Source organism: Balaenoptera borealis (assembly GCF_965194805.1).
Source record: "Balaenoptera borealis genome assembly, chromosome: 1".
Lineage (NCBI taxonomy): Eukaryota > Metazoa > Chordata > Mammalia > Artiodactyla > Balaenopteridae > Balaenoptera > Balaenoptera borealis.
In genome coordinates, this window is record NC_138860.1 from 147,298,347 (window position 1) to 147,312,919 (window position 14,573).

General features: G+C 43.6%; 1 long non-coding RNA gene across 1 annotated transcript in view; it reads right to left on the reverse strand.

Annotated features, from left to right (window-relative positions):
* Positions 1 to 343: 343 nt before the first annotated feature.
* The window catches only part of LOC309613431, an 88,059-nt gene continuing 73,829 nt past the window's right edge, over positions 344 to 14,573 (reverse strand). Inside the window, exon 2 of the long non-coding RNA XR_014235722.1 lies at positions 344 to 13,527. This is a non-coding gene — a long non-coding RNA (uncharacterized lncRNA). The remainder of the gene's footprint in view (positions 13,528 to 14,573) is intronic.

Sequence of the window (14,573 nt, forward strand, 5' to 3'; positions counted from 1 at the left end):
TGCGGCAAGCAGGGGCCACTCTTCATCGCAGTGCGTGGGCCTCTCACTATCGTGGCCTCTCTTGTTGGGAGCACAGGCTCCAGATGTGCAGGCTCAGTAGTTGTGGCTCACGGGCCTAGTTGCTCTGCGGCATGTGGGATCTTCCCAGAACAGGGCTCGAACCCGTGTCCCCTGCATTGGCAGGCAGATTCTCAACCACTGTGCCACCAGGGAAGCCCTCATTACTTTTCTATACTATATTGATGACATCACAATTGGCCCAGATAAACTAGAAGTGGCAAATATATTGGAGGCACACCAGAGGGTAAGAGTTTAAAACACAGGAAGATTCAAGAGACTATCATTTCAGGGAGGTTTTTAAGAGTCCGATGGCTTGCAGGGTATAGCCTCAAAGTAAAGGACCATCTTCACCATGAAGAAAGAAATACAATCAATGACTGATATACCTCTTCATGTTCCAGAGGCAGTATATGCTCCTTTGGTAATAACAGTCTGGTCTATATATCAGATGACAGAAAAGGCTGCCAGCTTTGAATGGTGCCTGGAGTAGGAAAGGGCCCTGCTGCTCAGGCCATACAATCTGGCATATCCTATGGTATTAGTGGTATCTGTGATGAAGCAAATATATCATGTAGAATTAATGGCATGGTCTAGTAAAATCACAACATAGAGCAAGGCCAGGCCTCCTGTATCAGAGAACTATGTACCATTGAAAAATAGCTTTTAGTATTCAACTGGAGTTAGTAGAAATTAAGCACCTTATCCCAGGACCCCAAGGGAGTCTGTGGCCAGAACTGCCCATCCTGATGGGGTCTGTCAGATTCACCAAGTCACAAATTCAGGTAGGTTAGCAGTAATCTATCATGAAATGGAACTTGTACATCCAGGACCAAACATAAGTAAGCTATACAATTATGTGGTCCAGACTGTCATATCATTCACAGACATTTCACTATACCTCTCCTTCAAGTCACATCTATAGACATGTAGGAGATTTATTCACCAGATGACAAAAGTAAAATGATGGAAGGTTGCACCCAAATATGTCATCTCATACGCAGCTAAAACAAAGGACTGCTACTATATCCAGCTAAACTCAGAAACTAGAGATAAAAACCCTCCAAGTAGGCAGGGCTTTGAGTGGTGTACCTAGATTAACGCTTTGGAAAAAGAAGGAACTCAGAATATACATGAAATCATGAATCGTGACAAACGACCTGAGTAGCTCATGTAGGACCTGGAAACAAAGTCTAGAAGACAAGGGGGCAAAGAGTTCTGGGGAAGAGGCATGTGGACATATATATGCGAGTGGGCATAACGATGAGGACCTTTGTATTAACACCCACAAGAAAGGCATCTACCACAGAACACTACACAATAAGGTAGACAGAATGGTTCTGCCAGTTGACAAGAACCATTCACATCATTGACTTCAATGCTTTACCAATACGCACATGAGTAGATTATTTATGATGACAGAGATGGAAGCTGTGCATGAATCCAAAATCACTGACTCCCATTCACCAGTGCTGGTCTAGCTACTGCTTCTGCCCAACATACAAAATACCAGCCACAGAATATGGCAACATCTTTGGAGACCAACTTGTCATTTGGCAGTTCATTTTGACAGGAATGGACACATATTCCAGGCATAGGTTTGCCTTTCCTGCCAGCAGGGCCTTGACCAGTATTCCTATCCTAAGGCCTACAGGGTGTTTGATCCAGTGGCAGAGAATCTTGAATATTACATGGAGTAAGAGAGCCACTTTATAGCAAAGCAGGATAGTAGTGAGCATATGACCATGGGATTTCTTGGTCCTATACCATACTATACCACCCAGAGCTCCAGCCTTGATGAAGTGATGGAACAGCCTGTGTAAAGTACACCTGAGAGCCCAGCTTAAAAACGATCATGCTGGAGGTTGGTACCCCATCACCAGAGTGCACGTGCAAACTAAATCAACAACCATGGTATGGTGCTATACCACCAATAGGTAAAATCCTTGGGCCCAGGAGCCAAGGGGTAAAAGTAAAGGTGACCTCATTTCTATCTCTCCTAATTACTAAATTTGGTAACTTGTATTTCTAGTCTTTGTAACTTTGAGTTCTGTGGTAGGGAACATTGTTGCCCGAATGATAGTGCTTCCATTAGTGAACACAGCAAGAATCCCATTATATCTCAAGCTACGGCCGGCACAAAGCAACTTCCATGAGCTGGTGCTAAGAGGTCAGCAGGCAAGAAGAGTTAACATCCTGGACCTGATTGTCAGGAGAAGGTAGGGCTGCTGGTACAAAATGGATACAATAAGTATGGAACCTAGTTGACAACTTGGGCACTTCTTGGTATTTCTTTGACAAATTGTGATGGTGAAAAGGCAGGTATAACAACCCCAGCCTGAGAAGGGCATGGTAACCTGACACAGAGGACCCTCAGTCTTTCCTGCCAGTAGGGCTTTGGCCACCACTACTACCCTATTGTAGCTTAAATAAAAAGGTCAGCAGAGGAGGTAGTCAAGGGTGAGGGAAATCTAGAAGGGGGTGGTAGGAATTGTATAATAAATATCATTGATGCCATTGAGACCAGATGCAGAGACTGTAGATTCTACTAACCCTTCTGTTCCCTAAGGGAAAGAAGTCCAACAGAAACTTCTTCCAGACTTTATGAGGCAATTTCATCCAAGTAGCATATGGATTGAACTATAGTGGATGTTGTCCCATCTGGATGCCCCATTCTCGCACCCACCCCCAATTCAGGATTAGGCATAATTCTCTCAGCTTCTGGAAATGTTGACAGCTAAATACGTCCAGCTGAATCTTCACCTTGCCCTTGGCTGAAAAGAGCTACCAGTCCAGTATCATACTTACTTCCTGAGCCAGCCTGCACTCAGTGACTGTTAAGAATAGATACAAAAAGGGCTTCCCTGGTGGCGCAGTGGTTGAGAGTCTGCTTGCCAATGCAGGGGACGCGAGTTCGAGCCCTGATCTGGGAAGATCCCACATGCCGCGGAGCACCTGGGCCTGTGAGCCACAACTACTGAGCTCTGCGCATCTGGAGCCTGTGTTCCGCAACAACAGAGGCTGCGATAGTGAGAGGCTCGCGCACCGCAATGAAGAGTGGCCCCCGCTTGCCGTAACTAGAGAAAGCCCTTGCACAGAAACGAAGACCCAACATAGCTAAAAATAAATAAATAAATAAATAAATAATAAAAATAAAGGAATTCCTTTAAAAAAAAAAAAATAGAGGGGGCTTCCCTGGTTGCGCAGTGGTTGAGAATCTGCCTGCCAATGCAGGGGACACGGGTTCGAGCCCTGGTCTGGGAAGATCCCACATGTCGCGGAGCAACTAGGCCCGTGAGCCACAACTACTGAGCCTGCACGTCTGGAGCCTGTGCTCCGTAACAAGAGAGGCCACGACAGTGAGAGGCCTGCGCACCGTGATGAAGAGTGGCCCCTGCTTGCCGCAACTAGAGAAAGCCCTTGCACAGAAACGAAGACCCAACACAGCCAAACATAAATAAATAAATAAAAATTAAAAAAAAAAAAAAAGAATAGATACAAAAATACCAGGACTCTTGTTCCACTTTAGGTTGACTCTGAAAGGTCATTCCAGATCCAAAATTCTCTGTAGGATTGGCTAAGGCCTTTGATGTGACTATAGCATAGATCCACTTCTCCCTCTGCCCCACTCTGCTTCCTCTCCTCCCCTAATGGGCATTGGTCCTGAGAGCACGTCCCAGGAAACATTCTGCAAACAAATCTCCACCTCAGACTGCTTTCTTGAGAAACTGATTTGCAACAACCATACACATGTTCTATGTGGACCTATCATGTTCTATAATAAAAATATTATAGAAGGAAACTTTAAACTCAAAACAGTGTCTGAATAAATATCTACATTTAAAATTTTATGACTGAATAGCAATGATTCTTGCTAAGCCTCACGTTAAGGAAAATCACTTGAAATAGCCATTTACAATAAAAGTTAAAGGAAATTATGTAATCAATTCACAACTGTTTTAGAAATGAGATTAGCATGAAATTGTTACCAAACCAGTTTTGTTTGCCAAATGCACAGCAAGCCAAACTCTTCGACACTGAGGTTTGCAGCTGAGAAGTTTCATGCAGGAGGCAGCCAAGGGAGAAGACACAAAAACAAATCTCAAATGGACCTTCCTGAAAATCAGGTTTAGGCTATGTATGAGATAAGAGGTAAGATGGTCTGAGGTGTGGGGAAAGGTGATTGGAGGTAAGAAAGGTGAGGTGACTGATGGTCTGTGCAAGCACAGTCGAGCTCCATGGCTCTTCATGGGACACAAGGTCAGAGAAAGGTGTGTTCTGAGAGTGGAGCCTTTGGCCCTCTGAGGTCAAAAGGTCATCTATCAGACATTCACAGGCCACTTAAATGATCCAGGTCTCAACTGGTTTGAACTGCACAAGAACAAGCTCCAAGTTCCTGAAAAACAACTTAAGCAATCCTTACTATAGTGACCCATATATCCAATATATTTTACAATAAGGATGCTAATGGGAGTTCAGTTTAAAATCCACTAAGAGGAAGAGAGGTAGATTAGGTTTGGCAGGCTTATGCAGGTTACCCCTGGGTTTTAATGCCCCCTTGTCTTTGTTCATTTGTCTTGAGGGATTCAGGCAAAAGACCCCTCTGACTACTCCCTGATGGCAAAGGGCATAGGCCTAACAAGAGTCTGAGGAACAAAATTGTTTAGCATTCATTTGGAAATAGTCTCTGTTTCCCAGCTAACATTTTACATTATTAGAATTGTCGTGTCTCATTCCTCATTCAACGGCTTTAGCACAACAGTTAAGAGCATGTTTTATAAGCAAATACCAGATCAAAATATAGATAAGATGAGAAGTATAGATATCCAAGCATTAACAGTCCCTGAAGAATAGATTTTCTTCCCTTGTGGAATCCAGGACTTTCACCCTGAAAACAAATCCAGACCTGGTACTTCTGGGGATACCTGTTGTAGCCAAGTAGCTTGTTGCCTCATTTTGCCTATATTGATTTCTACATCAGTAGAGGCATTAATGTATGCACAGCAGGTGGTATTAGCAACAGCACAAACTCCACCTTGTTCAGCCAGGATGTCATCCAGAGCTCTGTGGTTATCTAGGGCTACCTTGTCTAATGAGACAATTTCCTTCTGTTGGGCATAGTAGCTAAGACATCTTCATGTGTTATTATGCCTAAGGTAATGGAAAGTTTCCTAATCATGTGCTCATATGCTCTGACTCCCCACCATGGTAAGAGTACTCTACAGAACATACACCAAAAGCCATCCCCTTGATATCCAGGTAGGTAGGAGCCCATTTTATTTTGGAGAACAATTTGAAAGAACTAGTCCAATGTTGAGTCTCATTGGAGTCACAGACAGAAAAGGAACAACTAAGTACCCTAGTAGGGAGGTCCACCAATTATCCAATTGTCTCAACATGTATAGGCCCAAAGTTGATCACTGGAACTACAAAGATGTATCCTGAGAGAGCACAGAAAATGACAGACGTATTTTGCAAATTGGTTGTCTCATTCTTGAGGAGAGAGTCTAGAACTTATTCAAGTTAGGGCTCACTACGAGTTAGTACCCATGAAGAGTACTATACGTTGCAGCTTGAGAGAGGAGTAGGTTGACCAACACCTTGAAAATATACCAAGTCTTGTTTTTGGAAACCTCACATAATTGAGACAGCCCATAATCTGATGTTGGGGTGTACCTCTCCAGGACTAGAAAATAAGCCAGGAAAGAGAACTGAGTAGGCTCACTTCTTTACTAGACGCCATCAGTTTCCCCAACAGAAAAGATATGGTTCTGATGGCAGTTTAAACTTTTTGTTTCTACACTTTCTCCAGAGACTATTATCCTTGTCTTGGTAGGGAGGGTTAGGAAGAAACAAGAAACAGAAGATGAAGGGCCTTGAGTAACCATTCTAGTTTTAAAGGTTACACTTGTAGGCTTTTGAGTATATGTCACAGTAAAGTGAGGGACAGCTGAAAAATGTGTTAATGGTACAACCAAGGGTGATCAGTATGATCATGTGCAGAAGAAGGGCTTGGATGACATTATACGACAACTCGAGAAAGTAACTACCTTTGCCAACACTTGGGAAATTCTAGTCATTGAATTGTCCTTCCAAGCCTGGGGGAGGGGGCGTAGGGTCAAAGGCAACAAGGAAGCATGACAAAAAGGAGACAGGCAATCATATTTCTAGTTTAACATGTGGATTTAGAAGAATCAAGCATGTAATCAAACAAGGGAGTTGTTACTCCTTGTTTTAGGAGACTGCCTTCTGAATACCAATTTGAGACCTATCAGAGGTTCACCACTCAGGGAGGTCAGTGTCTGGGGTGTGGAGCCAGCCAAGGTTGGGATGATGACGGTCGTGGTGTTCTCCTACAGGGTGGTTGCCATGCCCTGTGAGTGTTCCATAAATAGAACCTAGTGACCCTGAGGATTCTTGTGGAGCCACTTAATTCAATGTGATGAATCCGTGGCTTGACTCATTTTTAATATCACTGAGGAATGGGTCAATAGTAACACCTCAAACTGTGGTCCAGTGAGGATGGAGCTGCTTTTCTGGATGCTTATTTTTCCATGATTTCAGTAGAACCCAGTCTCCAGGACAGAAGTGGTACAGAGGAGCATCTGTGGGAAATATCAACCTGTTAGAAGCAAACTTAGGTAGAGCAGTTACAGTAGCTCACAATGATGGTACATACCTGACAGTGTCTGGTTCCTTGATTCCAGTACCCTATGGTCTCCTAAATCAACTCTAGAACATAGAAAGGGGCTCCCATATAACATTTCACTGGGGCTCAATAGAGATTGCTTTTAGGAGCCACCATCACCCGAAGCAGGGCCCCTGGTAAGGCCTTAATCCCAGGCAAATTTGTCTCTTGACAAATCCTAACTAAAGTCTTTAAGAGTGTGATTCATCTCCATTTTGCCAGTAGATTGCAATTGCCATGAAGCGCATAATTTCCAACCAATATCTAAGCCACCAGATGCTTGAGTTATATTTGCCACAAAGGCTCAGCCATTGTCACTTTGAATAGACACAGGTACCTTTATGGCATTCCCCAGTCCAGAGTTTCATAGTCCCCTCCTTTAAGAGTTTTATAAAAGGCTTTTGCTATGAGTCCAAATTTAAAGATTGGAATGCAGCAGAACCTGGTCATTACCAGAATCCCTGCAGTTCCCACCACCAGGAGATAATTGCAATGCTCGATAAAGCTTCCCTTCTGTCAGGGGCCACTTTCTCTGTCCTTGTGAGAGTTCAAAGCCCAAGTATTAAACAGAGGGCTGGGAGATCTGTCCATTTTTCTTGGACACCTTACACCTTGTTTAGCCAAAAAGTTCAAATTCAAAACCATATTCTGGTCAGAGGTGTCCTTTGTTTTACTAGCAATCAGAATATCATCTACATACTGGAGCAGAGCTCCCTCATTTAGTTAAATGTCCCTCAAGTTCCTTGTCAAGACTTTCCCAAATATAGTAGGTGCAGTTTCAAATATCGGAGGAAGTAGTTTCAGCAGTAGTGTGGCTTAACTCTTATATCTAGATCTTCCCAATCAAAAGCAAAAACCTCTTGGAATTAAAACTCAGGGATATGCAGAAAAAGGCATCGTTGGGGACTTCTGTTTGCTCACTACTTTGAAGTCCATGGTGAACGGAGTGTATGGGTTAGGTACAACTGGCTGAATATCTTCCACAATTTGATTAATTGCTCTTTAATCCTGTACAAACCTGTATTTATCTGTGCCTGGCTGCTGGAAAGTTAAAATTGGACTATTATAAGGAGACCATCAGGGACACACTAAGTCATACTCAAGGAAGGCTGTTAGCGGGGTCTGAATCCCTTGCTCTGCCCCCTTCCTTTAACAGGTACTACATCCAGTTTGGAATTTGGGCCCAAGGACTGAGTCTGACCTGTATAGGTACAGCTGTTTTCATTCTCCCCTGCCTCCCTTCCGTCCATACTTCTGGACTTACGTGCTGCAGTATCTTTTCCATGAGTGTTGTAGGCTATTCCTTTTGGAGTTGTAGCAACCGAGCTTGCAATGCGCAAGCCTGCCCTGGTGATACTTGCTGTCCATTTGTCCAGGTGCATAGGTAACACTTGCATTTAATTTGGTTAGTAAATCTCTTCCTAGAAGAGGAATGGGACATGCAGGAATGTACAGAAAATGATGCTTCAGATGAGTCTTCCCCATCTGACAATCTAAGGGCTGCAGAAACAGCTTTTTCAGCATTCCTCCAGACACTTCAGTTATTAATATAGTCTAAGAAGAAAGTTTAGAAAACGAGGTATATAGAGCGGAGCGGGTGGCCCCCACGTTGATCAGAAAGTCAAAAGTTGATTTCCCATATTTGTAGTCAACTGGAGCTCCATAAGGGAAATATTAAGGGACTCAGTGGGATTTAAAAGAACCCCTGGGCCCCATTATTCCTGGTCACTGTCTTTCTCAGTCAGCTCAGGCATGTGGTGTTTCCCCCATAGTTCACCACCTTCAGGAGGTTCTCTCAAGATATGGCACTCTATTCCAGTGTGACTGCTGTTTGCAATCTGCACATTGGTGGGGTCCCACATGAGGACCTGGGAAATTCTTCCTGCTGCTGGGTCACTTGTGGGGGACCTCAGTTTGGCCCAGCATTGCCCTGTGTCAAGGCAGCCACCAGCAGAGCAGCCTGTTTCATCTTTTGTGGCTCCCTTTTCTCCTGAACCTGCTCTCTGTTATTAAAAACTTGAAAGGCAAATTCACCCAGTTGAGACATAGGCTTCCCCAAGGCTCCCTCTACTTTTTGTAACTTCCTCTATATGTTAGGGGCACTTAGACGATTGAATGTCATATTGGAGTTCTCTGGTGTCACAGGATATATATTTATATATATATATATATATATATAAAATCAGTGTGTTGACTATAGGCCTCAGAGAATCTTTCGAGAAACTCTAAAGACTCCTTTGGCTTTTATTTTCCTCCTGTACTTTATAGGACTTCTCTATTTGGGACACCCCTTTTCATAGCCCTGCAAGAATACAATCTTGTAAATGTTCGATTTGGTCTACATCCTGCGTTCACATCCCAATTAGGATCCACTGCTGGTATAGCTGTGCCTGCTGCAGCCCACACCAGCTTGCCAGGGGGTATCTGCATGAAGCCAATCTGCCTCTTCCCTAGCTTTATCTAGCACCATTCTACATTCTTCTGAAATAGGGGAATTTAATAAATTTCTAATATCTTCCCAGGTTGGGTTGTGGGTTGAAAAGGTTTTTTGGTTCTCTTTGCATTATGTGGATAAGTTGGCATATTCCAATCCAATAAATCCACAGTTGAAAAGGAGGAATGGACCCAAATCAACCCCCTCATCTGTCCAGTCTTAGAGTTCATACCTCCACTCGGACTTGCCTTAATGGATAATGCCCTGCCTGGTTTTGGGTAGCTCCTTGGCCAAATTGAGTACCCTTATGGGGGTAAGAGGGGGAGACCATTCCTATTTCTGGACCCTCAGGGATTGGAGAAGGGGTCCCAAGCCTGAGGTCATGATGGGGAATCAACAGGGCCACCATATGGGGGTAGAGGAGGAGCAGTCCAAGGATTCAACTGAGTTGACAGCAAGTCGTCCCCCTTTTCATTAGAATCGGGCAAAACAGGTCTCTCTGTCTTTCCTTCTTGTTGGACCATAATCTTTTCTTTGCTCTCATTTATTCTGGTGCAAGAACATAAAAGATTTGTCTGTAAAAGATTTTTCGCCCCATTTTTCTTTTTATTTACTATTTAAATCTAATTGTAAATTGTATTTCAAAGCCATTTTTCTCTGAAGTCTAAAGAATATTGTGGCCAAGTAGTATTACAAAAAATACCGTCTTCTTTATTTTCACAGGTTGATAACTAAACATTGCCCAGTTTTGGATAATGCAACCTAGAGGGCTGAAAAGGGGAATGGAATTAACGTTTCCCATCTTGGAGGACTTTTTCCATGCAGCTGCAGCAAATACAGCCTTTGTAAGTGTCTGACTGGGTAGTATTTGCAGAAATTATCCAGCGCCAGCAAAGTTCAGGTGAGTAAGCCCCAGATGAGCTGCCGATGCCGAGTGCTTTGCCGGGAATGATGAAGGTCCGGAAGAATTGTTCTCTTAAAAGGGAGTCCCTAGGAGGTTGTTACACGTCACAGGCAGATGCCCCAACACCTCTATAAATTCCCTGGTCACCTGGAACTTCCCAAGAGACTGGAGGGAACAATGTCTCTTTTCTTTGGAGTCAAAGAACCCTCCTAAAGTTATTTCCTCAGGTACTTTTATTACAGTCACCAAGAAATTCGACCCCTAAATAGCCAATTCTGAACAAATAAGACAATCAGAAATAGACAGATAAACAAGGCCAAAACTCTGGGACTCTAACTCAGGTTTGAGAAACTCAGAAGCTCCCACCTTCCATGGTTTCTCTCATAGGGTGGACCTCTAACCCTCCACCCTAGCCTTGGGGCTCCAACTCAAGGGTCCAGACTCTAGCCAGACTAAAGTCTGCCCAAGGTGGAGCTCTAACCCATAATCTTGACAAGATTATTAGACAGTTTAGTAACTGGTGCATTTTAACAAGGTTACTCATCCAAAGGGCATCTTCCAAACACAGAAACTGTTTCTCAGCTACAAAGGGAAACTAGGTACCAAAGTTGGGCAGCTCTGCACTAGGGAAATCCTGGGGATGGTTCTGGGGACCAGGGATTCCTCCTTGACCCTTGCAGCTGCTGTGACTCATCCACAGCAGCTCTCAGTATGAACAAGGGGTGACAAACCATGGCAAAGATCTATCTTGACTTTTTCTGCTGCCTGGTTTGTGAAATTTGTTACTGTACCAGGTTCATTTACCAGAGGAGCAGCAAGTTAAATGCTGACAGGTAGAGTTTGGTAGCTGAGAAGAGTTTCATTCATGAGGCAGCCAAGGGAGAGGACATGAAAACAAATCTCAACTCCAGCCCTGGCCCTGAAGACAGGGTTTAGAGAACTTTACAGGGTAAAGGGGCAGGATGGTCTGAGACATGGGAAAAGGTGATTGGAGATAAGAAAAGTGAGGTAATCAGTGGTGTGTGCAAGACTGCTTGAGCTTCATGGCTTTTCATAAGACACAAGTTCAGAAAAAGGTGTGGTGGTAGCACACCTGAGCTTTTGGCCCCTTGAGGAGCTTTTGGCCCCCAGTGGTCAAAAGGTCATCCATCAGATACTCAGGCCCAGTTGAATGGCAAGTGGTCTCAACCTGTCTCCTCTGGGCAAGATCTAGCTCCAAGTTCCTGAAAAGCAACTTGAGCAAGGGTTACTATAGGGACCCAAATATCAGAGGTGTTACTATAAGGAAGCTAGTGGGAGTTTAGCTTAAAGTCATCTAAAAGCAAGAGAGGCAGTTTAGTTTTGGTGGGCCTAATCAGGTTAGCTTTGGGTTTCAGTGTGCCCTTGTCTTTCCCTGAATCCCTCAAGAATGAGGAATGAACAAACGACCCCTCTGGCTACATCCTGGTGGCAAAGGGCTTAGGCCTAACAAGGGCTTGAGGAATGAAACTGTTTAGCATTCACTTGGAAATAGTCTCTGGTTCCAGGTTTCAGGTTGACATTTTACATTATTAGAATTGTCCTGCCTTGTTCAGTACAACATCTAAGAGCTCATTTTATAAGCAAATACCGGACTAAAAGGATGAGAAGTATCAATAACCCAAGCTTTAATAGTCACTGAAGATTAGATCTTCCCTTGTGGAATCCAGGAGCTTTACCCTGAAAACCGGTCTGGACCCGGCACTTCTGGGGATACCTGTTGTAGCCAAGTAGCTTTTTGCCTTATTTTGCCTATATGGGTTTCTATTTCGGTAGAAGCATTAAAGTATGTACAGCAGGAGGTATTAGCAACAGCACAAACTCCACCTTGTTCAGCCAGGATGTCATCTAGATCTCTGTGGTTATCTAGGACTACCTTGTCTAGAAAGACAATTTCCTTCTGTTGGGCAGCAGTAGCTAAGGCAGTTTCATGTGCTATTATGCCTAGGGTAATGGAGAAGGTCCCAATCAGTTGCTCATGTGATCTGACTCCCCACTGTGGTAAAAGTACTCTACAAAACATGTATGGAAAGCCATCCTCTTGATATCCAGGTAAGTAAGCAGCCTTTCTTATTCTTGAAAACAATTCAAAAGAACTAGTCCGATGTTAAGTCTCATTGGAGTCATGGACAGAAAAGGGAGTGACTAAGTACACTAGTAGGGAGGTGTCTCCAATTCTCCAGTTGTTTCAATATGTATAGGCCCTAAGGTGATCACTGGAACTGCAAAGATGTGTCCTAAGGAGGCACAGAAAATGTCAGACATATTTTGGAATTGAGTCTCTCATTCTTAGGGAGATGGTCTAGAACTTGCTCAAGCTAGTGGTCACTGAGTTAGTACCCATGAAGAGTAGTGTAGTTTACAGCTTGATAGGGGAGTAGGTTGGCCTACTCCTTGAAAATATAACGTCTCCATTTTGAAACCTTGACATAATTGAGAGAACCCGTAACCTGATGTTGGAGCATACCATTCGTGGACTAGAAAATAAGAACAGGGGACAATGGGGAGAGAAGTGAATAATGCCATTTAGTAAACAGAAAAGCCTAGTTTTCCCATCAGAAAAGGTCTGGTTTTGGTGGGAGTAAGTTTTTGGGTTACATTTTTTTCTCCAGAGATCATTATCCTAGTCTGGGTTGGGGGCAAGGGGGAGTTAGGAATAAACAAGGAACAGAAGACAAAGGGCCTTGAATAACCATTCTAACTTTATTGGTTACACTTGTAGGCTTTTGCTTTTATGTCAAAGTAAATTTAGGGATGCTAAAAAAAATTGTTACAGGCACAAAAAAGGGAATAGTATGATCACATGAGGAAGGTGGTTTTGGATGACATATCCAACACTGAGAAAGATTACCTGCCTTTGCCAATGCTTGGGAAATCCTAGTCGTTGAGTTGTCCTTCCAAGCTTGGGGGGAGGGGGGAGGAGGGGAAGGGTCAAAGCCAACAAGGAAGCATGACAAAAAAGAGAAGGGCAATCATTTTTCTACTTCAACATGTGGATTTAGAAGAGTCAAGCAAGTAATCTAACAAGTGAGTTACTCGTTGCTTTAGGAGACTGCCTTCTGAATAGCAACTTGAGACCTATCAGGGGTTCACTTGTCCATTCAGGGAGGTGTGGAGCCAGCCAATGTTGGGATGATGACAGTCGTGCTGTTCTCCTACAGCATGGGTCCTGTTCTCTGTGACGTTTCTGTAGATAAGAGGTGTCACTGATGATCCTTGTGGAGCCAACTTAACTCAAGTGTGATGAATCCGTGGCTTGACTCATTTTTAATATCACCGAGGAATGGGTCACTAGTAGGACCTCAAATTCTGGTCCAGCAAGGATACAGCTGGTTTTCTAGATGCTTACTTTTCCACGATTTCAGTAGAACCCAGTCTCCAGGACAGAAGTTGGACAGAGGAGCATCTGTGGGAAACATCATCCTGCTGGAAGCAAACTGATGTAAAGCAGTTACAGTAGCTCCCAATGATGGTACATACCAGACAGTATCTAGTTCCTTAAGATATCAGTTCTCTCTGGGTCTCCTAAATCAATTCTAGAACATAGAAAAGGGCTCCCATGTAACATTTCCTATGGGCTAAATTAGAGATTACTTTTTGGGGCCACCTCACCCGAAGCAGGTAACCTAGGAATTATTTCTTTTAGTAAGGATTTTGCAACCTGGAAAGCCTTTTTGGACCAGAAGGAAAAGCTTCTACCCAACCAGTGAAACTGTCCACAAATACTAGTATGTACCTAAAATTTCCAGAGGTTCTCAGCATAACAGTAAGTCAATCAGCCAATTTTCTCCAGGTCCAGTGCCTCGGGCCTGAACTCCTCTGATTACTTGAGGTGGCCCAGTTTCTAGATTGTTTATAGCACATACCATTCATTTCTGTATTACTTTTGAATAGTCCTTTGCATGTTTGGTCCTATAATGAATTCCTGAATCCAGTGGAGGGTGGCGTCCCTCCCGTAGTTGGTGCTCTGGTGTACGAGATTTATGACGTCCTCCAGAAGATGTTCAGATACAGGTTCTTGTCCATTATAAATCCATCCTTCCTTGCTGTACCTATAGTAGGTGTCCTGAGGATGGTCAGAACTCCAATCAAATCCCCATTGGTTGGCCCTTCCTAAGTCCTCAGGAGAATACTTTGGATAACGTATTGTCAAATCCACATCAGGAGTCAGGGCCAACATGGGGATCTATGTGTTTTGGTCCTGGCCACCAGCTTCCTGGCCTGTTCTACTTGATTTTTCCCTTAAGCGATCAGTCTGATCTCGAATACCCTGGGCAATGTACAATGGCCAGTTCTTATCCTCCATGACAGCTTCTAATAAGTTTAAAATGCCTTTCACATGTTTAAGGTCCTTCTTCCCTGCAGTTAACAGTCCTCTCTCATTTTGAATCCCCCATGGGCATGGACCACTGAAAAAGCATATTTAGAATCAGTGAAAAATACTCTCTTATCCTTACCTAGATGGAGGGCTC